The 25,656-nt window shown below is 30.8% G+C and overlaps 1 protein-coding gene across 1 annotated transcript in view; it reads right to left on the bottom strand.

Moving 5' to 3' along the window:
- The window catches only part of LOC148302742 (facilitated trehalose transporter Tret1-like), a 53,510-nt gene extending 31,545 nt beyond the window's left edge, over positions 1-21,965 (bottom strand). Inside the window, exon 1 of the mRNA XM_088271070.1 lies at positions 21,728-21,965. The gene's annotated coding sequence lies outside the window, so the exon portion shown is untranslated. The remainder of the gene's footprint in view (positions 1-21,727) is intronic.
- Positions 21,966-25,656: the final 3,691 nt, after the last annotated feature.

Genomic DNA, 25,656 nt, shown 5'->3' with positions numbered 1-25,656 from the left:
GGCGTGATGGTTAGTTAGTTCGTTAGTTATAAAATAATAAAAGAGTTTAGTAGACTCAAAAAGTCAGTGTTTGATCGTCACATTTTACATATAAATTAAAATGGAGTTCTACAAATTAAAAGCCAAATCTGTAAACATTGGAATCAAAATTTAGTAAATTACTGGCATAAATAGAGGTTACCACGTTGATAATAATATTTTTCGTTTGTTTGTATTAGTTTAACTGTTTTCTTGCGTAGAAATTCATCAGGTTACAAAGAATATAATGCACTGTTACGTTACATCACTTCTGTCCCGAGATAAGCGGGACATGGAGGCTTCATTGGTCAACCAGTGTAAGTCCCTTCATTGCGTTCAGAGCTTTATAGTGATCAAGGCATCAGCATCCAATAACGGATGTAAAAATTACATTGGTAAATTAATTAAGTTATTTTAAATTATTAATTGATTTAGCAATCAGTTTGTAGAATAATATGAATAAAGCGCTTGTATAAGACCACTTTTTTATCCAGAAAATTTTGTTATATTTTAAATATATCAGAAATATTAAATATACATAAATATCAGAAATGTATCATAAATATTAAATTAACGTAATGTTGGGCAAAAGGTTGGGCAATTGATTTCAGTTAACAAATTCTAGTGTTTATAAATTAACAATTTAATTCATTTTATCTCCTTTATCTTTATAATTTAAAAACGGTTTATATTATTGTTTGTATAAAAAGCTGGACGTAAAAATCAGATTGTGGGAATATCCATTTAATTTTAACTTCTCTTTTAAATGTGACTTAAACTGATTTACCTCTGAATCACCCACATGTCAGGGCCTTCGTCAAGATATTTTTTTGGGTTAAAGCCGCGTTTTTCTGACGTTTCGAGTCAGATTACACGACTCATGGTTATATCCAGTATATCTTAGGACGCAGCAAATCTTGGTCACAACTGTCGTCAAGAAAAGGCGATTCAGTTGGCTTGGCCATGTATTCCGCATGCCTCCTGAGAGCCTTAATCAAGCTTGCCTCTTTTACAAGGCATCACGTTCGCGCCGCCCAGGACGACCACTGCTGACAATTCGTCGGCAGTTCTCGTCAGAGCTTCGGGACGCGGATCTGACTTGAGAGGATGCAAGGGAACTGGCAGCCTACAGAAAAGCCTGGAGACAGTTTGTGGACTCCATATGCTCCACCTAGGGAACGGATATGGTTTATAATAATATATTTAGAGATTATCTAATTATTTAGTAGAGAGCCCTATTTTAATTTATTTAAGTCGTATTAATTATGAACTATACACTTGCACTAACTTTTTAAAGACATTATCACTAAATATGCTATAAACCATTGTATCATGCCTTATCTATTGCAACGGTGAATTTATATATCACAGTTGTTTAAAATTCATTTCAAATCCGATTGGCTATCATGAATATTATTATACTGTCCTATTGTTCATCATATAATGCAAATGTCCCATCTACGACCCACACACTGAATCCAATACGTATTGATTTAATACCAGCCGATTATCTGTGAATTATCCTTGTTATGATATCCAACAAAGCACTGTTCGGCTCGTTACCTTTTATTAAAGCAATATAATAGGCTATTTCGTGATATTTATTAGCAAATTTGTATTTATATGTTTATATATATATTATATATATTATATATATTATATATATATATATATATATATATATATATATATATATATATATATATATATATATATATATATATATATATATATATATATATATATATATATATATATATATATATATATATATATATATATATATATATATATATATATATATATATATATATATATATATATACATATATATATATATATATATATATATATATATATATAAATATATATATATATTAATATATATATATTTATATTTATATATATATATATATATATATATATATATATATATATATATATATATATATATATATATATATATATATATATATATATATATATATATATATATATATATATATATATATATATATATATATATATATATATATATATATATATATATATATATATATATATATATATATATATATATATATATATATATATATATATATATATATATATATATATATATATATAAGAAAAGTATGACATTTCGGGAAAGCTTTTGTTATGGCTCAGAAAATAATATTTACAACATTTTGAGTGTGTCCAAATACTTGTTCACAAATCTGAAATCATGTGTGTGATTATAATCCAGGATTTGGATCTCACATACAAATATAAGAGTTTCTGCTAAATAAAAAGCTTCTTTTCATCTCACTAATAGATGTCTCTAGTGAAGTTCTAGTGATTCAAGAACAAGGTTTCTAAATTGGTTCATATATAATATAAAGAACTTCCAAGAATTTGAGTAGTGCGGTTGTCAATAATGGATAGAATTGGTGAATGTTACACGTGTGTAAAGTGATCACATAAACCAGCCTTTGACGGTCGTCAGCCCCGTAAATGCCCAGACTCCATGTTACTCTTCATCTTTGATGAGATGTCAGAAAATAATTATAAATAATATAATTGAATATAAGTACGGTGTAACATGGTTGGTAATATGATTTAATTATTCATCGGAAGGAATCCAAAATAGCCTGGAATACTAAGAAGTGGAATTGAAGTCAGAGGAAATAATTAGAAATTGCGTTTTACTTATGGCGGTATTAAACGGCCTTGTGTTAACTTCACGTTTATAGTTCTCTGGAAAGATCTGATTCTGGAAATTATGGAAATACAAGGAGATAAATAGCAATTTAATTTATTACGGCCATAAAGACCTTTGAATGAGGTATTTGTCTGGATTACTTGATTTACAAACATAAATACATATGTATTTTATTTATTGTTTCGGCATAAAATAACAGTTATCCTCGATAACTCAAAATCTAAAATTGATTTATTACAAAAAGTGGTGTTTACGAAATTTCGTGTGGAGATTGTGATAGAAAATATATTAATACATAAAGATTAGAATTAAAGAACATCATAGCGGTCTTGTTAGTAATTATTTTTCGGAATTTGAAAATCATATAATAGATACTAATCACTCATTTCACTCCCATAAATTAAAATTATTACACCTCGTTCCATATAAAGGCCAAATTATGAATTATCTTGAAAATTTAGAAATACAAAAAAACCTGAATTCTAATAATAATTTATGAAATAATATTTTTGTTTCAAAATTCTTCGCCATTGCTTTCCATTTTTCCTTTGTTTTCAAACTCCGTTCCTTGACTAACCCCTTCCCCTTACTTTCTTCTCTCCTTATTTATAGAACAATTTTATATTTTATATTTAAGTTATTATACAGACCTGAATGATGGAAGTTTAACTTCTGAAACATGTAGTCTATAATAAAACTCAAGTGGTAAAAAACGAAGTGTTTTCTTAAATCATTTTAATACATATGTATGTTTAAAATAATTAAATATATAAATGTGGGTACAAAACATTTGGGTCCAAATCCTTGTTTACTCATCTAGCAGTTGTTTTTATATTTTTGATATTTCAGCATACAAAGATATGAAGAAAAAAAAAATGATAATAGCCTTAATTTCCTTTATGTATCTAGTAAAGTTATTAATAATAAATTAGATTTTGGTATTTACCGTAAACCAATACATAGTGGTTGGTTGGAGGATATTGATTTTTGGCAATAAGCCCGCTAATGAACTTCTTTGTTTTCTGTAGATTTAGTTTAAATAAATAAATTAATTAATACTGATACACTCATCCCAACTGATTCCATGCATCCTATCTCACAAAAATGGCCAGTTTCATTCGTTGTTAAAACAGATTGATCAACATCCCTCTTTATACTTTAGTGTAATTTAGTATGGTGTAATACTTTAGTCCGCCTCCATAATGTATTGGTTAGCGCGCTAGGCTACCATGCTGGAGGTCTCGGGTTCGATCCCCAAGAGGATCATAATAAATATTAGTGATTTTTCAATCTAATATTTATTTACTCAATTACTCAATTTATTCAATAAAAAAATAATATATACATAACAAACAATATTTAAGGCGTATATATTAAAAGTAAGCAAGAAGACTTAAAGGTGTAGAAGAATCCCGCTTCGGAAAACTCCTTCGGACACATGGAACAGATCAATATCCAATGTGATATTGTTCAACATAGCGGTAGCTCTTCCTACAGGTATAACCATCGGCAGGTTGGTCCTGTGTATAGGAATGTGAAACAATCTATGCCGACGCTGTCTTAGGTAACTATCGGGAACATACAGACCAATGCTCCGGATAATTTCAGGATTATCGATCATACCGCGCAACAATCGATAAAAATGCGCAATCAAATACACATTCCTTCTAGTCTCTAAACTATTGATATGATATTTAATATGACTCTGGACTGGTACCTGAAGCGGAACGCTGATCACCTTTCCTTTGTGTATTTAACGATCAAGGTAACACTGCTTCTATACGAAGCAGTGCCCTATGCACCATTGGGTGCAGATAAGGATTTGAAGTTAATACTTTAAATTATAATCGTGTATTAAACAGACCTAAACAAATGGCCAAAAGTGTATTTTTTAAAATAATTTTAAAAGTTGATATACTCATATTTTGTGATGAAAATCGTGCCTACCTCACCAACAGTTACAAAGTTTACACAGTATAGATAAACACAATAAAACTGTGCATGTCTTACAAAGAGATTTGAATTTCCGAGTAAATAAATTAAACAGGGCTTTTATTTGTTTTTCATATTTGCCAAGGTGGTACCTACACTGCACAGTGAAAATAACGAAGTTACATACGTTGCATACTTAGTTCCTGGAGATTAGTCCTTAACTGAATCTTGTTAGCTAAGGAGATAAAAAAAGTAAAATAAATAAAAAAAAGAGATGACAATTAAGTAAAAAACCGTTTGAACTTTTTACTTACTTGATAAAAAAATACATCATAATATAAGAGTTTCTGCTTAGTAAAGAGCTTCTTTACATCTCACCAATAGATGTCTCTAGTGAAGTTCTAGTGATTCAAGAACAAGGTTTCTAAATTGGTTCATATATATAGAACTTCCAAGAATTTGAGTAGTGTGGTTGTCAATAGTGGGTAGAATTGGTGAATGTTACACGTGTGTAAAGTGATCACGTAAACCAGCCTGTGACGGTCGTCAGCCCCGTAAATGCCCAGACTTCCATATTCTTCTTCATCTTTGATGAGATGTCAAAAAAAAATACTATGAAAATCCATCAGTGTTTTTTTTTTTTAAATTATTAATTCTATATTGGTCAAGGGAAATAAGGAATATATTTCTCATATTATTTTCTGACATCTCAACATAGATGAAGAAGAATATGGAAGTCTGGGCATTTACGGGACTGGTATAAAATATTTTGATTTTTAAAAATCATCTTTCACTATTTCTGGGTTTGTCTATACGAGATCAATATTTACTTATATTAAAAATGTTACGAATGCTGATGATATATTTATGTTTTATTTATTTATTTTAACTTCATGTATAGAAAAAATGTACATTGGAGGGCTTATTACTAAGAAGCAATACCTTCCAACCAATCAAAAAAAGACTTATTATTTAAGGGAGAGACTCAATATTAAAGGTGTCTCACTTGAGATGAAACTTTTATCGTTTTCATTAAAGAAGATGAAAGTCTGAACATCCCAGGGCCTTATATAAGTATTATCCTAAATATATATTAAAACCATAAAACTTCATTGATATATTATGTATATTAAAAGCATTGATAACTTTGTGGTATGGTAATAAAACACTCTCCTTATCATCCATTTTACACGTTTGTGTAATACCACTTTTATAAACTCTTAATCATGACTCCCGGTTTCGGAAAATCGTTCCATCATCAGGTCATTAAAAAACAATTATCATGATTTGACATTTGTATGAAAACTTCATTGATAACTTTGACGAGGTAACGAGTGTTTTTGCACACAATTCGTCACTCAAGAATTACATAAAATTATAAATATAGCATTATTTTAGTAAAGCTGTATTGCATAAGCCGTAGCTGGAATTCAGAGTCACTCGGACGTTAGGCAATTACAAAAAGAAATAAAAAGAAATTTCGTAAAATTTATATACGCCTCTAAAGCTTATCATGCCAGAAATATCAAGCACGTCGTTATTATCATAACGATTTGCAACACAAATTACAGTCAGGGCCCAAATTCGCGGACGCTAGACGAAATAGGTCAAGGTACAGTGCGGTGCAAAAATTGGTGGACACTTTCGTGTGAATGGTGTTGGCACGTTCCCTAATCGCAACACATGGCAGTTTGGAGCGTTAGTATATCCATACTACAGTTAATCATTCGTCAACAGATCGTTTTCGTTTTATGCCTTGTTTTTTTGCTTGAAAATGTTCACGATAACCCAGAATAAGAGTGCTAGAATGCATACATGATGTATTCTTCAGGTTTTTGGACACGTTGCACGTGGCAATGAGGAAGCCTTGAATTACTGGATGTGGTTGGTAGCTTGGAGGGGAAAAGAGGAGAGGAAGATCCCCACTCGATGGACAAATCTACTTAAGACAGCAGCAGGCACATCGGTGGTTAGAGCGCTACGTGCAGCGCAGTCGAGGGATAACTGGAGAAGAATCATTGCTTCGACAAGGTTTACAACCCTCAGTTACGAGGAGTAAGACGGAGAAGAATAAAACTAGCTTAGAATAAACGCCTTCATAGTCGTGTCAAAATACCACCACCGACGCAAGCGTCATGAATTTTGTCTGTGTTTACAGATTCGTGTAACGTCGTTTACGCGAATGTGAAAATGGGCCCCGAAACCGTTCGATTGGCGAAATAATTGTGTTCTGCCTCATGCTAGGTGCTCAGTTATACGAATAATGATTCACGTTGGCGAACACCCAATGAATCTGAGCGTAGATTACTATCAAGAGCAGTGGATGTTTGGATTTTGTGTGAACAGCAAAAACCGGTTCAAATTTTTAAAGTATATTTATATGTCATCAGTTTTGAGTTATGAGCAAGGTTCCTTCTCTTCACTTCGCGCGAAAGACTCAGTTTGCAACAGATTACATCATATTCGATACCAAAATATCGCCTGTTATATTAAGCACAAATAATCATTTTTATAAAATACACAGCGAAACATATGCTAATACATAAATCAAGGAAATCTCGATAATTTTTTATTTATTTAAATGAATATCAGAATTGAATAAAAAACTGACAATACAAATTGTATTTTATGTATTTTAATAAATTTATTTCAATGTGGCTGATGAATCACAAAAATCAAGAGTCTACGAGAGTAAGGACTACCAGGATAAAAGAAATATGCGAGACCGAAGATGTCATTAGGTGCGGAAGACAACGAAGATACAATAGTATGCGCATGTGAGGAGAATGGAACCATCTAGACTCCCCCACATTGCACTGGACGGCCAACCCCAAGATAGACTATTTCTGGGCAAACCACCGAAGAGATGGATTGACAGCCGGGAATCGACATCGCAGGAGGCTAATCCCTTTTAAAAAGAGGCCACAAGGTCTACACATAGAAAGAGAAAAATATCAAGAAGATTAGATTAGATTATTCATTGATTCGGCGTTTACTTTGTGGAATAAAATGTTAAACATTTGTATAATACATCGTATTGAGTTTTATTTCATTACAGACGACCAGTTTCGAATACAACTGTAGTTTGTAAAACTAGTCGTGTGTAATGAAATCAAACCCAGTAAGTGGTATTACAGAATTAAAAGAAGCAGCAGCGTTCTTCCTCGTATGTTTTTGGCATATCTCATTCCATGTTTTCATAGGATTAGTTTCTTCTTCGTATACTTCGAATTTGTGTATGTTTCATTTCAAGTTTTAACGCATTAGTGTCATAAGACGAAGCTGTATTTAGAATTCGTGATGAAATCATTGTGTTTATTTTGGATAGAAAAAAACTGCCGAGTTTATTTAGCGTGATGTTACTGAATTAAATATTTATCTTGCGGTTTCAAATACGTTATCGTATCCGCTGGTTGATTCTTTATTTATTAGTGGAAATCAGAACTGCGGTTGTTTCCTTAGGCGTGAATAGAACTTCTGCGACATTTTTAATTACTTGTGATTTAATAAGACGTTTCCTGACGTAATTTCATTGTAGTTGTATTATTACACATGTCAAGGTCCAATGTACGTTAAATTGCAACTTAATTTTCTCAGAACCCAGGTATCATTTGACATGATTGAATTTTTCCCTTAAAACACCATTTTATATTTAAAAAAAAAACAAGTTTTTGTACGATAAATCGCAACTTAATTTTCTTTAAAACCAGGAAACATTCGAGGCACCTAATTGTATATTTTTTTTTGTAAAAACACTGTTTTTGTATTGAAAAAAAACTACCTGAAAAGTACCCTTAAGGTGAAGCGGCGTGATGTTTTTTTTTTGTAATAGTGATTATATACCGATAATCATCAAAATTAAATATTTTTTTAACTAAAAAAATATAAGATAATTTAGTACTTGTAAGAATTATTAATTTTAAAATTAAGTTAATATTTTTACGATGAAATCAACAGCGTTTTCAAAAAGCAAATAAAACACAAGGTATTTTTCGTGGGACGTCTTTGTAAATGTATACATACTATTAATACAAAACTTTTGTAAGTTGTAATAATTTATCACATCTTAAAGCTAAGATCTCGAGCTTGTCTCAAACATTCAAACCAGAATCCGTTCAGCCGCGGTCAGGGTACACGTGTGTCCACGCCCGATTTTTTAACGAGTGTTTATCAGATATATATATTTTTTAATAATATGTATAAAAATGATATTTTTATATATTTTTTCACTCATTACCTTTCAATCACTATTTTCTTTTCAAATCCATATGACGATATCGAAGAAAAGTTGTTTTTTCAATGCAAAAACTAAGTTTTGAGAAAAAAATCATTGACGTAAAATATTACCTGTATTTATAGAAAATAAAGTTGCAACTTAATGAATTCATGGCCTTAAAATATCGCTAACTCCTTTCAACAACGTCATATATCAAAAAACGCCAATTTTTAAGGAGATCGTTTTTACAGTTCAAAATTATAATAAAATGTATTAAAAATAAATATCAAGCCACTTATTAAACTTTTTACTGTGCAACAAATCTTTTTAGGTAAAATCTGAAAGTTTGTTCATTTGAAAAATATTTAGTGGGTATTTAAAAAAAAAATTAAACAATACCTTTTCTTCAAAATGCAAAAACAACACTTTCCGCCCTGTAGCGGGTAAATATTTAGGTTAAAAATATGCCGCTTTTGCTGGGATATAGTTCATTTTCTTGGCATTCCGAAAACATGCACAACTGAAAATTGATGATTTTTGATATATGACGTTGTTGAAAGGAGTAAGCTATATGTCTTCGTGAAAACGCTCGTAACATGTTCCTACGAAGCGCTTTTAGTATGTACACTGTACCTTTCACTCTATTCTGTGTGTTTCTAGGACAATTGTTTGAATGGCTTCTCCGGTACATTTGACAAATTAGATAAGGTTCCAGAATGGTGACCATACGTCAAAGTGACACCAATTAACCCCTTAGGTGCGACGTACCGTTAGATTTGAATAATGGCTGTATTACATATTCGGCTGCGGCGTGTAATGGGTTTACCCTAATCAACCAAGTACCTTTTTAAACACTTTTTCCCGTTTGCTCCAGGGCCGGGTTGCCAGATGAAGTGGCCAGGGGTTTTCAAATATTATTTTAATAATTAAAATAAATGACTCTTTTTAGCGCAATTTTTTGTGGTCTAAAATTTAAGGTAGATTTAATTTCTATATTAGTGGCTACCCTTATCATGGATGGGTTCTGGAGGATATTAAAGTACGGCATGAAGGATTTTGTCCGCCTCTTCTGTGTAATGGTTAGCGTGTTTACCGTGCTGGAGGCCTCGGGTTCGATTCCCCAGATTTTTTTTTAGTGAAATTAAAACGATAATATTTATTAATTACCCTGGCCTGGTCTCTGAAGCGCAAGAGTGATGACCTTGCCTTCATGTAAGTGATTTGTAATGTTCATATTTAAAAAATAAAACATATTTTGAATAATTTTTTGGTCAAAGAAAATATTAAAATTTCATGGAATTCCATCACTGGATTGGCCATATGGATTATACAGAAAAAGTCCTCTATTTGGAACTTGTGGCATAAAATGCCTATCAAAATAAATAAACTAAAGCTTCGTCGAAGGAAAACCTTAAAAACATCATCGAAAAAGTGTAGTTTGAAATTTTTTCCCAAGACTATGTAATTACAATAACACGACCTTAATTGTCTTATTTTTTACAAATAAAATATCAGCGCTGGATGAAGTTTATAGCCCCTGGAATTCAGAAAGAAAGCGTCCAGAGATCTCATCTTAATCCTAGAATCCTAACAAAATACTTAAAGTATTCGGTTACGTGTGACCATTTACGTGTATTCAAACACTCCATTCTTTTAACCCGTAACTTTATCTGTGTACATAATATATTTGTTTCATGGAAAAGAAAGCTGATGTATTGACTCTCTCTCTGTCTCACACACACACGTACTCCAAATAAGGGGCAATAATAATAAAATAATAATAATTTTAGATAATTTGTATAGCATTTTTAATTGTGTGTTCAAATACTTGTTTACAGATCTGGATTATCTCCATTTTTTATGTAGAAATGTGTATTTTTAGTTGTCAAATACAAGTATTTCACAACAAGGTTAAATTTATTTAAAACAATCGTTGAATGTGAAAGTAATGATTCAAGGCAAGTTCTAGGAATAAAATATCATTTATGAACCGATATTATATTACCATCGACATAAAACATGTATGTTATCATATTAACCACAGATTTTTAAAAATAAACGGTTATAATTTCATTTAATATTTTATTTACTCGAACATCTGTACGGTAGTTCTCGAAACTAGTCTTGTTTACATTAATAAAATCAAAGAAGTGGTCTTACAACATTTTGAGTGTGTTACTTGTTCACAAATCTCGATTATCTCCAATTATTGGAGTTATTTTTCATATTATTATTTTGACATCTCATCAAATATGAGATGAAGATAGATGATGTTACATGGTGTAAAGTTATCACTTAAACCAGCCTATGACGGTCGTCAGCACCGTAAATGCCCAGACTTCCATATTCTTCTGCATCTTTGATGAGATGTCCAAAAATAATATGTCTAGAATTTTTATTAAAATCAAATAATAATATGCCTAGAGAATTGATGAATATAAAAAAAATAATATGTCTAGAAAATTGATTAAAATCAAAAAATAATGTCTAGAAAATTGATTAAAATTGAAAAATAATATGTCTAGAAAATTGATTAAAATAAAAAAAATATCATCAAAAAAATAATATCACTTAAACCAGCCTATGATGGTCGTCAGCACCGTAAATGCCCAGATTTCCATATTCTTCTGCATCTTTGATGAGATGTCCAAAAATTATATGTCCATAAAATTTATTAAAATCAATAAATAATATGTCTAGAAAACTGATTATAATAAATAAAAAAAACTTTTGTAACCATATTAAATGAAAATATAGAAGTATGTTGGAAATAATTAAGTGCCTATACTGGACTATATTTTAAATAACTTGAACTCAATATGTCGTGATAATCATATAAGTGTCATAGTTTCAAAAAAAAAATGTGTCAACGATCAATCGTTAGTTGAATTCAATAAATTCAGTCGGGCATAAAATGCATTCGATAGTAAAGTGTCACACATGAAAATTAATTGTGTTACTAATAAAATATACGAACTGATAAATAATTGGGTCTCTAATGCGCTCTCTATATAAGGAGAATAATAATTTAATTAATTAGATCAATGGGATCCAAAGCAGAACGCTCTAGGCAGGGATGACGAACGTTTTTGAAGTAGTATAGAGTGCCATATATATATATATATATATATATATATATATATATATATATATATATATATATATATATATATATATATATATATATATATATATATATATATATATATATATATATATATATAAATATATATATATATATATATATATATATATATATATATATATATATATATATATATATATATATATATATATATATATATATATATATATATATATATATATATATATATATATATATATATATATATATATATATATATATATATATATATATAAATAAATATACATATATATATATATATATATATATATATATATATATATATATAAATAAATATATATATATATATATATATATATATATATATATATATATATATATATATATATATATATATATATATATATATTTATTTTTTATTTTTTTTTACTCCTTACCTTTTAATAACACTTGTCTTTTCAAAACTATATGCGTACCTACCTATTGATTATGAAGAAAAACTTATTTTTTTTAATAAAAAATGGAGTTGTAAGAAAAAACGTTCAATTACTTCAAAAGAAGATTAAGTTGTGATTTATCGAAAAATGGGCGTTAAGTAAAATATAATGTTTTCATATTTTTGGCGTTAAATTTGTAGAACTCCATATAATTTTTTACATAACATGTTAAAATTGTCCGCCTCCGTAGCGTAATGGACAGCACGCTCGGCTACCATTCTGGAGGTCACTCTTATATTTATTGAATATTACCCTGGACTGTAACCTGAAGCGGAGGGCTGATCACCTTTCCTTTATGTGTTAACGATTAAGATAACTTTGGGTTTATATGATGCAGTGCCCTATGCACCATTGGGGTGTGTATAAGGGTTAGAAAGAGATTAAAAGAGTATCAACACAAAAAATAATGTTTTTTTCAGGAGAGTTGAAAAACGATATAGAGATGTCGCCTTATGTAACAAAGTTTCCTGTTTTCTTTTATGAATGGAAAATGCATATTTAAGAATATTTACATTAAAACAATTCATATTAACCAACTTGGTGTGGTTCCTCGAGCGCCCGACGCGGCTGCTGAGAGAACCACGCTCCATCATTTATTTAATTTTCTCCGGACATTTACATCTCAAGTCTACAATTTTTTGCTCATCTATAAATATTGTGATTGGTGTTAACTTGAAATGGTTAAAAGTTATAATTTTATAAAGGTTAACTGTTAACTGATGAAAGTGCATCAATAATATCATTGCGTCGTTCAATATAGCAATGCTGGTCTAAACGGTGTAGTGTATTTCTAAGAATCTGTGCCGAATGAACACATGTGGCAAGTTGGCGTTAAAAAGTGCTTTGTGTTCGTCCCTTAAGGATACTTTACGACCATAGTGTATTCATCCGAAACCCCTAACTTCTCGGGGATAAATGACTGCAATAAAAATGTGCAAAGACAATACCAATCTGAAAACATGTGCTTAAACGGTTAAATTTTATGAAATCGAACTACAAACTTAAATACCTCAATTGCGCCAGCTCCCATTAGTATGAAAGCGAAAGCGGAAAACCTCAAAGACAAAACCATCATGTCGGATCACGGAAGGGCGGCAAAAGAGGATAAATGTGAAGTCCCGTTTGAACTGCTAGTTTGGAAGTTGGCCATCCACAATGACGAGGAGATCGACAAGCTGCCCTCCAGCGTGACGACCATCACTCAGGAAGGCGTCCTGCCCAACACCTTGGCCATTCTCCAGCCCATGGGATCAAGAGGAAGGCGTTTTAATTTGTCGGCTCATCTTTTCCCCGCTCCAGACTCGACAGCCCGAGATCGATTGACGACGTTTTAATCTATTTTTTTTATATCATTATCATCATCATCTAATTATTATTATTATTATCCATGTCTTTATAAGCGCCCTTGAGGTAGTATTTTACGAAAATGGCGCTATACAAATTATCCAAATTATTATTATTATTATAACTAATTAAACATCACGCCGCTTCTACGTTTCAAGTTCCAATAAAAAAGTGGTTAAAACAAAGTTGTTCAATTTTATAAAGTTTATAAAATGTGCCACAAAGTATCTGCGAAAAACATTCAAGAAAAGTTATATTTACCCCTTACATTGGTTATGAACGTTAAAATTATAACATAACCATACATTTTATTGTTGTAGAGCAAATAAATATTTTAAATGCAAGATAAATAAATATGTCAACAAATTCAGGATTTAATCCCTGTACTGATAAGGAAACTTTCAAGTGACAACATTAGAAATATAATATCCCATGTCGTTTTATGTATCGGAAATTGATTTATGATGATGTAATGTGACATCGACTAAAGGTTAAAGACGAAAGATAAAATATTGACCGTTACAGAGTGATTTATGGTATTATTATAACGTAAAATAATGACGTTTAATTCTTCAAACATTTTGTTAGAATTAAAAGGATGACACCGCATTTGTTGTAGGTTTAAAAAAATATATCTAAGCGTTTCAAAAAATTAAAATGTAAAAAAAAAATAGCAAAAAAAATAAAGCCACATCTACCCAAGCACTTTTGCCTGGCGTCCAACATATTTTGAATTTTGTTAAGTAGATAGTGTTTTAGTGTTAATCAGTCTTGAAAAAGAAGCGGTTTGCTTCGAAACCGGTAAAAATTATAATTAAGTTATACAAAAATATTTACAGTGATTTTAAGACAGTTATATTTTGTAAAAAAAAACATTGTTTTTTGCCACTTGAGTTTATTTTATGAAGACTTGTTTCAGAAGCAATGCTTCCATCTTTAGGTCTAAATGTCAACATTTACAGCTTACATTTAGGCTTGAAGTTGGAAGCATAGCTTCTAAAACTAGTCGTCATAAAATGAACTCAAGTGGTAAAAAACAAGTGTTTTTCTTTTGCAATTTTTATAATGTCTTATCACAAAGTGAATGCCGATACAATAAATAAAGTTACATTTTACTCATAAAATGGAAAATCACAAAGTTATTTTTTCAAATATAAATTATATGTAAAAAAACTCTAGTCTGTAAATTTACCTTGTATTTATAAGCTGGGTACAAAAATCCTAAAGGAAATTAAAAAAAAAAACTCGAAGAAGTATAATAGTAGCCATAGCAAAGCTTGGCTGGGTACAGCTAGTGATGAAATGTATTTATTTATTTAGTTACGTCATTACAAAAAATATGAATTAAAAAAAAATATATATAAAATAATAAGAAATGATATATAGTAAAAATAAAAATAATAGAAAAAGAAATAATAAGTTCAAGTAATAAAAAATACAAAACTTGGTGACACAAAAAAAATGGTACAAATTAGGGAAGCTAATAATTACCATAATATTTATAGCAAGAGATCCAAAAATGGCCGTATAAATTTTGACTTTCTATATGCTTTCGCAATATTTTTTTCGTATCAGAACACCAACACGTTTCAGAAGTTCGGCATTCCGAGAAAGGAGGATATAGGACATTAATAACGTCTAAAAGCATCAATTTGCGTGCTCTTGGTAATGATACATCGGATGCGATCAGCGCCATTTTTATGTCTTTGACCTTCGCCGAGCGAAAACCAACGAAAGTCGTATTTCGCAACATTTTGGGTGTCCAAATCCGTGTTCACAAATCGCTCACTCTTTTCAAGAAAGTCATTTATCAAAAAACTTGAAAAATATAACACAATGTATTAAAAATAAATATCAAGCCACTTTTGAACTTTTTACTGTGAAACAGATCTTTTAAGGTAAAACTTGAAGGTTTTTTCTACATTTGAAAAATATTTAGTTTAAAAAATATATATATTAAACAATACCTTTTCTTCAAAATGCAAAAACAACATTTTCTGCCCTGAGTGGGTAAATATTAAGTTAAAAATATGCCTCTTTTGCTGGGATATAGTACATTTTCTGGGCATTCCAAAAACATGCACAACTGAAAATTGACGATTTTTGATTTATGACGCTCTTGAAAGAAATGAGCGAAATAGCTTGAAATACTGCAGTATTCATATATATGTATAAACCAATAATTATTCTACGTAAATTATTACTGAACATTTTCAAACTATTACTTAAGTACCTAGAATTGCATAGCTATTTAAGGAATAGTCCATTTAATCTTCACATTCGTTTGAAAATGCCATAACTAGGTGAAACAATGTCACAATATTAATTTTTATGTGTTTTTAACAATAAAATACAACTTAGTAGACTTAAAATATCTGTGTTTTATTTATTAATTAATACAAAAATTATTCCACGTGTTCTTCGACAACCACACTGCTATTTTTCTTTAACTTCTAGATTTGTATATTGATCAAATTCATAACAAAGTATGCGCGAGTTCACAATAGCCATCTATGTTGGGATGAGGAAAGCTTTTACTATGTCAAAAAATAACTTCTTATTGGAGATAATCCAGATTTGTGAAGAAGTATTTGGACACACTCAAATGTTATAACACATTTTTATATTACGTTATTAGCTGATGATAAAACTTTCATTAGCATATTTTTATATTACTTTATCAGTTGATTGAATTTAATAACTAACCACACAAGAAAAATGCCGTTTCTAGATATTATTCATACTTTACTCATTGAAACCACAACATTTTGCATTTATTTGGCATTCAATGGAATAAAATTATGTTTCTGAAGCATTCCTCATTTTTTTGCCTGATTCGACTGTTTTTGATTGTCTTTGACCGTTTTCGGGCGCCGAATCGATAGTCTAAAAGTCATTAGTTTTATTTAAGTATATAGACCAGTGGTTTCCAAACTAGGAAGCACGGACTATTGCCAGTGGAGGCTCCAAAAACATAAAAAATGTCATACCATAATTTCTACAAAAAAATAAAACTTTGTTACGTATCAGTATTTATTTCAGTGCATCAGCTTATTTTCGTTTTTCTTTTATTTTTATATATTTAATTCCTATGTTTGTATGTATGCATGTATATACATAAATTCCAAAAAGATTTGAAAAACTTTGTGGCAGTAAACAGCAACATCCGTCAAGTTAAATGTTGATGCGTTAGATTGGTTGGTATTTTAATATAAAAATAAACGTTCAAATGTAGGTAAATGTGCATATTTGGTATGGTTTTGCTCTAACATGCAAAACTTGGCTATTGTTCTGTTAACTGTATTATATGAAATTTAATTTTTATTTTATAAAGTTATATTTATTTAAAACGTGTACATATTAGTATTTGAAAAAATAAAAAGTAGGAAAGAAGGTGCGGATTTTTTAAGAGAGGCGTGGTTGCATAAAGTTTGGAAACCGTTAATGTAGACAACAGTTGACCGTGCAGTCGTATACATAATACAAGATAGTCATCACACGTTTTGAAATAAAATCTATATAAGTACCAGCAGATGGGTAGCATTTTACGAAAATGGTGCTTTATAAATTATTCAAATTTATTGTTATTTCCTCGCTCTCGTCGAATTCTGATTCTTATCAAAGAAACAATATTCACCAGGTTATTATATTTTTCAATATAACAACGCATTAAAAATTTGTTCGAATGAAACTAATAATAACAAATAATATTTCGTTCGAATATTCGGTCGGCAAGCCCGAAACCGTATAATTTTCGGTAGTTAAAGTGTCCTTCAGAGACAAAATAATGACTTCACGTATTCGTGGAAGCCTGGGTGTAACTGATATCAAAAGTAAGGTAGAGGAAAGGCGATTGAGATGGTATGGGAACATAGGACTTAGAGATCCTGAAAATATTGCAAACCAGGCGATCGCCATGGATCTTTCTCGAAAGACATCTAGAGGACGACCAAAAAATTCTTGGATACTACAGAAAGATACACGATTCGAAGGCATGACCTAGAAGACTATGTATATGATAGAAGGACCTACAACCTGAGGACGAAAAAAGCTGTCCCTAACAGCCTGCAAAGACGATAAGTTGGTATGGAACCAGGAAGAAGATAAACTCATTGACTCAAACGCTTTCATATAATCTAGGCATCTCTTATATTTTTTATTTGTGAAGTTAGATTATATAAATGTTTATTTACTGATAACTATGTTATACTACTGTCTAGGTTATATCATCGTGTTTGAGTCAATGGGTTTATCGTACTATTTATTCTGATAATTGTTTATGACAGTATTCTACAAATCAGTTAAAAGTTTGACTCAAACAGATTTAACTAGTGTTTTTATAATACAAATAGGTAAATGTGGAAAATAATACCTATTAATGTTTTCAGTATTAAATGATTGTTTTCAACTGATCTAGGTTAGAATTCCGCAAACTTTTTATATTCAAGGTACACCTACCAAATTAAGAAATTATAGAGGTGCATATTTACCATATTACGGTAACATTTTTAGCATATAATGTTTAATGCGAAGTGTGAGCCTATTTAACTTAATATTTACCCGCTACAGTAAGTGATGTTTTTGCATTTTGAAAAAAAAAAATTCAAATGGAGAAAAAACCTTAATCTGTTGCACAGCAAAAAGTTCAATAAGTGGCTTCATATTCATTTTTAAAACATTTTATTATATTTTTAAACTTTAAAAACGATTTACTGAAAAATTAAGTTTTTTGATATATGACGTTGTTGAAAGGAGCGAGCGATATGTGATTTATGCATGTAATGTGTTTAAAATAAATGTATCTGTATTTGCTCTTATGAGAATTCCCTTGATTCTACTAGGACCGTTTTCTGATCTTGTAAAACGGTGAATCTGAGAAAACGGTTGGGTTCTGTTGAAATTTCAACGAATTGTTAGTGATTCATACAAGAACTCTCGGTACGTATTAATAAGAAAATTATCCGAATGTATCGGTTCTTTACTATCTGGGTTTTTACGCTAAACATATGAGCTAAAACAAGTTTGTGACCAAGAGAAATACGCAATTATGTAATGAATATATCGACGGCCCCTACGTAAAGTACTCTATCTGCAAATCTGTTACTTTACAGGAGAGAGCTTAAAATATTTTTTCAATGTATTCTTTTTTATTAATTAACGGTTTTACCTGAAATTCTAAACTAGTATTATTCATTCAAAAACACGATAAAATAATGTATTAAATCGTGTTAAAAATTTATGCTTTGTCAAAATTAAGCGGTTAGCATTTTAAGAGTTCAGTTCCTTTTGAAAATTCGATGTAGATAGCGTCTTTTACGCCTGAAAACTAGGCGTAATTTATTTTGCATACTTTTTTGTTTCTTTATTCTTGTAGATAACGGTCAGTTGATATAACATACACCAAATATCGCTCACTCCTTTCAAGAACGTCATAAATAAAAAAAAACTTGATTTTTGAGGAGAACGTTTTTAAAGTTTATTAATATAATACAATGTATTAAAAATAAATATCAAGCCACTTATTGACCTTATTACTATGCAACAGATCTTTTTAGGTAAAACCTGAAGGTTTTTTTTCCATTTGAGAAATATTTAGTATATTTAAAAACATAATTGAACAATACCTTTTCTTCAAAATGCAAAAACAACAATTTCTGCCCTGTAGCGGATAAATATTAAGTTGAAAATATGCCTCTTTTGCTGGAATTTAGTACATTTTCTGGGCATTCCGAAAACATGCACAACTGAAAATTGACGATTTTTGATTTATGACGTTCTTAAAGGAGTGAGCGATATCTCAAAATTGACAAAACTGTAGTTAGAGCACTTTACGTAGGGCACGTCGATATGTATGTAGGTACTTGAGGAATATAAGTGTTAGCGATTGCTCATGAATATTTATGTTGCATGCCTCCATGTGCGTCTAAATCAAACCAGATCAACTGATGTTTGATGTCTTATTCAAATTTATTTTAGATGTAAACTAGTGGCCAAATTATCTATATATTTTAGTACATTATTAGGCGGGTATGTATGCGGACACGCATGAATGTTTAAGTGGCGAATAATGTTTGCAAAGCGAGTGTGGTATGGCGTTCTATTTCCCTGCCTACCCCCGCGGAGAAGCGGCGTCGTGGTAAGTTAAGTAGTTTGATCATTAAAAAATCTCTTGAATTTATTTAGCAATTTTTTTTCTTGTTTGAAAATGATGCGGAATGCATTGAAACACGTGTCACAGTAGACTTTAAGAAATAGTGGTATTTACTAAGTAAAACATTAATTAAAAAAGGATAGATTTTACCACAAAGTGACTGCCGAATCAATTAATGAAATTTTTTCTCTTTTTGTGTGTATATTAGGTTAAAATGGTTAAAAACAATAATAAATGTATACAAAAAGAACTTCATCGACAAGATACACAAGGTGGTGGGTCTCTGCAATCTCTGTTTTTTTTTAATGTGTTTAAAATTGTTTTTTTTTTTTAAATAAATGTGACCTATTGTATATGTTCCCACTGATAAGAAATAAAAAAAAAAATAAATAAATAAAAATTAGAAACAGCTACTACCCCCTCTTCAACCTTCAACGTCCCAAGGACCCAACTCTAAAATTTGCAATTAGCTTCATATACGGTGTTTGAAAATGATGCGGAATGGATCGAAACACGTGTCACAGTAGATTTTAAGAAATAGTGGTATTTACTAAGTAAAAAATTAATTAAAAATAAATGTATACAATTAAGTTGATAAAAAAAATAACAAATGGTGAGATTCGAGCCCGGGACCTCCAGAACAGTAGAAAAATGCGTTAACCATTACACCACGGAGTTGGCCATGTTAAACTATTGCATAAATTAATTTTCCATACATTCTAAGACAGAGGTTTCTAGCCTATCTGGGCATATTGCCTTCTGGATATATTTTGACAATTTAAAAGCATAAATGATATTTCACTTTACTTTTTATTAAAAAGAGACTATAATGAAAACGTTTATGTGCAAATACTTCTATTTAGATACATATCGCTCACTCCTTTCAACAACGTCATAGATATAAAATCGTCAATTTTCAGTTGTGCATGTTTTCGGAATGTCCAGAAAATGCACTATATCCCAGCAACTGCGGCATATTTTAAATTTAATATTTACCCGCTACAGGGCAGAAAGAATTATTTTTGCATTTTGGTGAAAAAGTATTTTTTTGTGAAGAAATATTTTTTTTTGAAAATACTTAATATTTTTCAAATGGAGAAAAAACATTCAGGTTTTACCTAAAAAGGTAAGTGGCGTAGTAAAAAATTCGTAGTATTTTTAATACATTTTATTATATTTTCGAACTTTAAAAACGATCTCCTGAAAAATCTGTTTTTTATTATATAGTTATGACGTTGTTGAAAGGGGTGAGCGATATGTCAGTTTGGATGAAAACAAAAATCATTTATTTGAATTATTGAAAGTTTAAGTTATTTTCTATGTCATAGTTAAAATATGTCTCAGTAATAAAATTTGTTGATGAAAAATAGGATTAAGTGCTACATGATAAAAGTGCTTTTTAGGGTACGCTATTTCTTGAATGAAAATTATTGTAAAGTGATTTTTTCGGGTTAATTTTTTTTTATTAAAAAAAATACAATGTAGTTGTTATATAATGCAAAATGGTAATCACCGAAAATGTAATGGATATTTTTTAAATATTTTCCAAATGAGCATTTTTTCCTAACTAACTACCCTTAATACCCAGACTTCATTTTAAGAAGAATATGAGAAGAAAGAAATATAATCTATGTTGAGATGCCAAAAATACAGTAGCTATAAATTTTTAAATTACCTAACAAGACATAATTTTACTTTTTTGTGAAATATTTTTTGAAAATATAAAATGTTTGTGTTGATATAGCAAAATGGTACTCACCGATTTTTTTTCCAAGTAATCTTCAAGTATTTTTATTCACACTGCACATTTCTATAATTTGTCCTTTGTCAAATAATCCTTTAGTGGTTTTTGAATTCAGCACGCGCACAGATTGCACCTTTTATCATTTAAACATAATGCACGACTTTCGATTGTCGGAAAATAAATGCATTCGAAACACAATGAGATTGCCGCTCTTATCGACGCATGCGCGCCGCACGACACCCGGATGAATACTGATGAATACTGAACAAAATAACTCGCATTCTCTGAACCTTCGGGCCTATGATGCTGCCAGCTCTACTAGAACTAGTTGACAAAAACATTCAAGTAAAATAAAAGAAATAATAAAAAAGTACCGACCACTTCCAGCTTACCATCAGATCACCCATACATCTCATAGATTTTTTTTACTCGACTGCGTTGTCTCGTGCATTCAAGGCATGGGATGAATCTGTTTTGTCTGCACGGAAGCAGTAAATCTAATGCATTTTTTGGAACATGTATAAAAATGACATATCAGTTGTGCGCTGCAGTTTTCAGTTAATTTGTTTAATTTTTACTGGATTTGATTTTTAACTCGTTGGGAATAGGATTGCATTGCGATCTCATTTGAATTTATGAGGAAATTAATATAGTATTATGTGTATGCAATTTGAAGGATTTAAAATAACGAAATGCGATCCCTCTGACGAATGTGTGGTAAAACGATGTTTGATCGATGAAATAAGGAAAGAATGCAAGGCTGTGATAAGCATTATCGATAAAATTAAGAATGGTGTGTTGATACGGTTTGGACATGTGGAACGTATGAGTGAGGAAAGAACTGTTAAACAAATTTATGCGATCATCGAACGTTTTATGACGTCATATGGTTTATTGTCTATGGTTTACACTACCATTTGTGTTATACAAATATGAGGGGAGCGGGGGTGGGAGGGTGGACCATAGACATCAACAAATAGAGCCGCCAATAATTTAGCAATGTCACTAATATTAACATAAGTCCATCGTTTCTGTGACGTCACTCATTACCAACTTACGAAAACAACGTATTTACGAAAGCGAATTTTGCAAAAGAAAATGATGAATGAAAATATTGATTATATCGGCTGTTATAAACACAAAATGAGTCTAATGCAATCCTTTATAGGTTGAGTATGTTAAATTACATATTTCTCCCGTTTGATAATGATCCATTGTCCAATTTTATTTGTTGGACTTATTTTTTTTATAGCTACCTGTGTCTCTTTTTCAATATACATATTAAATCATATTTTTTTCATATTCATCCCTCTTTTTGTTAGTGACTATTGAGGATTAAGTACCTGCTTAAAAAGGCTATTAATATTATTATTATTGAAATATACAAAAAAAATAATGGTATGTTATCAGAATATTTTTTTTGGGGAATAAGAAATTTCCAAGAAAAAATATTTTAATCTATATCTCCGCATATTTTCGGCTTTCTATCTCCGAAATTGAACCAATTTGATCATCTGAATTGGCACGAATCTTCCAAGAACTAATCAATGTTCCTTTATCTTCCTTTTTATAGAAACCGCTGCCTCTGAATATGTACCCTGGGGGTGCTAGCTGTGCGGTTAGCATATCGCCCTACGTCGACGAATCAAAAAAATATCGTATTCGTTATCTACATTACAGCAAAATTTACATTTCACATGTTATGTATTGCATTTCCAACAAGGATATTCGCTCGTATTTTTTGGTAAATGATCGTAACCAAATTATATAAATAAACAAATTGAATAATGATTTCTTAACACTGTTTTAACTATGTACTTTTATTTTGTTCCACAAAGGCAATGCCATTACAAGGGATAATTTGTCGCAATCGGTTGAAAAAATAGGCAAATACGTATTTAAAATCTCAACATGGAAGTCTGGGTATTTACAGGGCTTGACAAATATAAAAGCTGCACGATGGCCTTACTAACTGGGGCTTTTTGCAGCAAGGTCAATGGTATTATGAGACCATGAGGGAGTAAACAGAAGATAACTGTATATCTGTGCAGATAATCCACATGCCTGACTAACTACACAACTGAAGACCTGGAAAAGTCAACAGCCGTGCAATCGATGAACAGACATTGGGTGTCCGTAATCAATGAGCTGTATCGCCGACATGTAGGTATTAGGTAAATGCTAAATTATTGTGAATTGCTAGGTGCTGAATACGAAAAAAGTGCTTGACAGGAGGCCTAGAACAGGATGCAGAAGCGAGTAGACCCCAGACAAGATGGTCCGATGACAATATCAAAAGTGGTGGGCCTGCACTGGAAGAGAGTCGCGTCCAACAGAGAACTGTGGAAGTTCAAAAGGGAGGCCTTTGTTCAATACTGGACACAAGAAGATGGCTGAAGTAAGTGAAGGGCTCAAGGGAAGCCTGTTTGCGAAAATTTTCTTTCGAAATCTTTATGGGTGTCGTATCTTATTCATGATTTTCAACGATCTTCGATTTCTTTTCGTCAACAGTAAAGACGTTGTGTCAACAGCCCCAAATAGGTAGGTTGGGTTTTTTTCTCCAGTATGCCCTTCCTTTTGAACGCTCTAAAATCTGAAAACTAGCAATTTTAAACACAGAGTTTTAATCACTAGGTCTATTTTATCGCAATGAGAAGATATAGCAAGAACCGTGCGATGGTATGAAAAGACAATAACTAAATTTAGCGAGAATTCACTCTTAGCTTAGATACTTATAGTTTATCGCCGAAGGAACTTGGTAATGCCAGTCTTATTGAAGAAAATATATTTAAAGGGTGTATTATTAGAGAACTATCACGAATTGATTGAAGTAACCGAAAAATAATTTATGTAGCTTTATGTAGCTCCATTTTGACAAAATGTCGTCTCAAGAGCGGTTTACATTTTTTATAATTACTTTATCTTATTCTATGAACTATATATGTACATACTTAAATACAACCTAAATTTCATTAATTGATTCGGCAGTCACTTTGTAGTAATTTCTATCCATTTTTAATTTAACTTTTACTTGGTAAATACCACTATTTCTATAATAAACCCATAATTAACAATGTGACAGCTTTCCCCTATTGTTTTTATTCCCACTGATAATTTTAAAAACTAATAAATAAATAAATTGATTATATGTATGTAATATAAGAGTTATTGAAAGGTAAGGAGTTAAAAAAAAAGTGAAAAATATTTTTTCAATATATAACATTTAAAAAAAAAAACTTTTGCGAAGGTAACACGTCTGGCTTCACGCTCACCCGATCGCTTTCTGAATTGTTTGTTTGCGAGATCCGCCTTAAGAGACACTGCAAAATAAAGTTTGTATTGAATAGGCCCTCAGGGCTTTTAGGTAAAATAAACAAATAAGTAAATATTTTTGGTCACTGGGGGGTTAATCACTGAGATAATGTTTCTAGATAAATACAAAATATGCGACATCTGCAAATGAACAATTATTTTGAACGGTTTCTAGGGGTTAAATTTAGGGTTGGTTGAGGGTAGGTACAGCTAATTTATTAGGGTTTCGGGTCCTGAGTCAATATTGTCACATGCAATGTTAAAATTTCACTTTAGGAGCCGTAAAAAATACATAAATGCTCCAAACACATTTTGTTGTTTCAAAGTGAGTTATTTCAGACACGTGTGAATATGGCAACATTTTAAAAACACAGATTGGTAATTTGTCTTATATGTATTATATTTTATGTCAGTGTGTGATGGCTCAGTAATATAACGTATAATAATAAACCATAACCACTCCCTAGGTGGAGCATATGGAGTCCGCAAACTGTCTCCAGGCTTTTCTGTCGGCTGCCAGCTCCCTTGCATCCTCCCAAGTCAGATCCGCGTCCCGAAGTTCTGATGAGAACTGCCGACGAATTGTCAGCAGTGGTCGTCCCGGGCGGCGCGAACCTGATGCCTTGTAAAAG

Source organism: Brachycentrus maculatus, unplaced genomic scaffold (assembly GCF_059751285.1).
Source record: "Brachycentrus maculatus isolate JH-2025_06_01 unplaced genomic scaffold, ASM5975128v1 h1tg000419l, whole genome shotgun sequence".
Lineage (NCBI taxonomy): Eukaryota > Metazoa > Arthropoda > Insecta > Trichoptera > Brachycentridae > Brachycentrus > Brachycentrus maculatus.
Note: the sequence above shows the minus strand (reverse complement) of the source record. Positions and strands in the feature narration are given on the sequence as shown.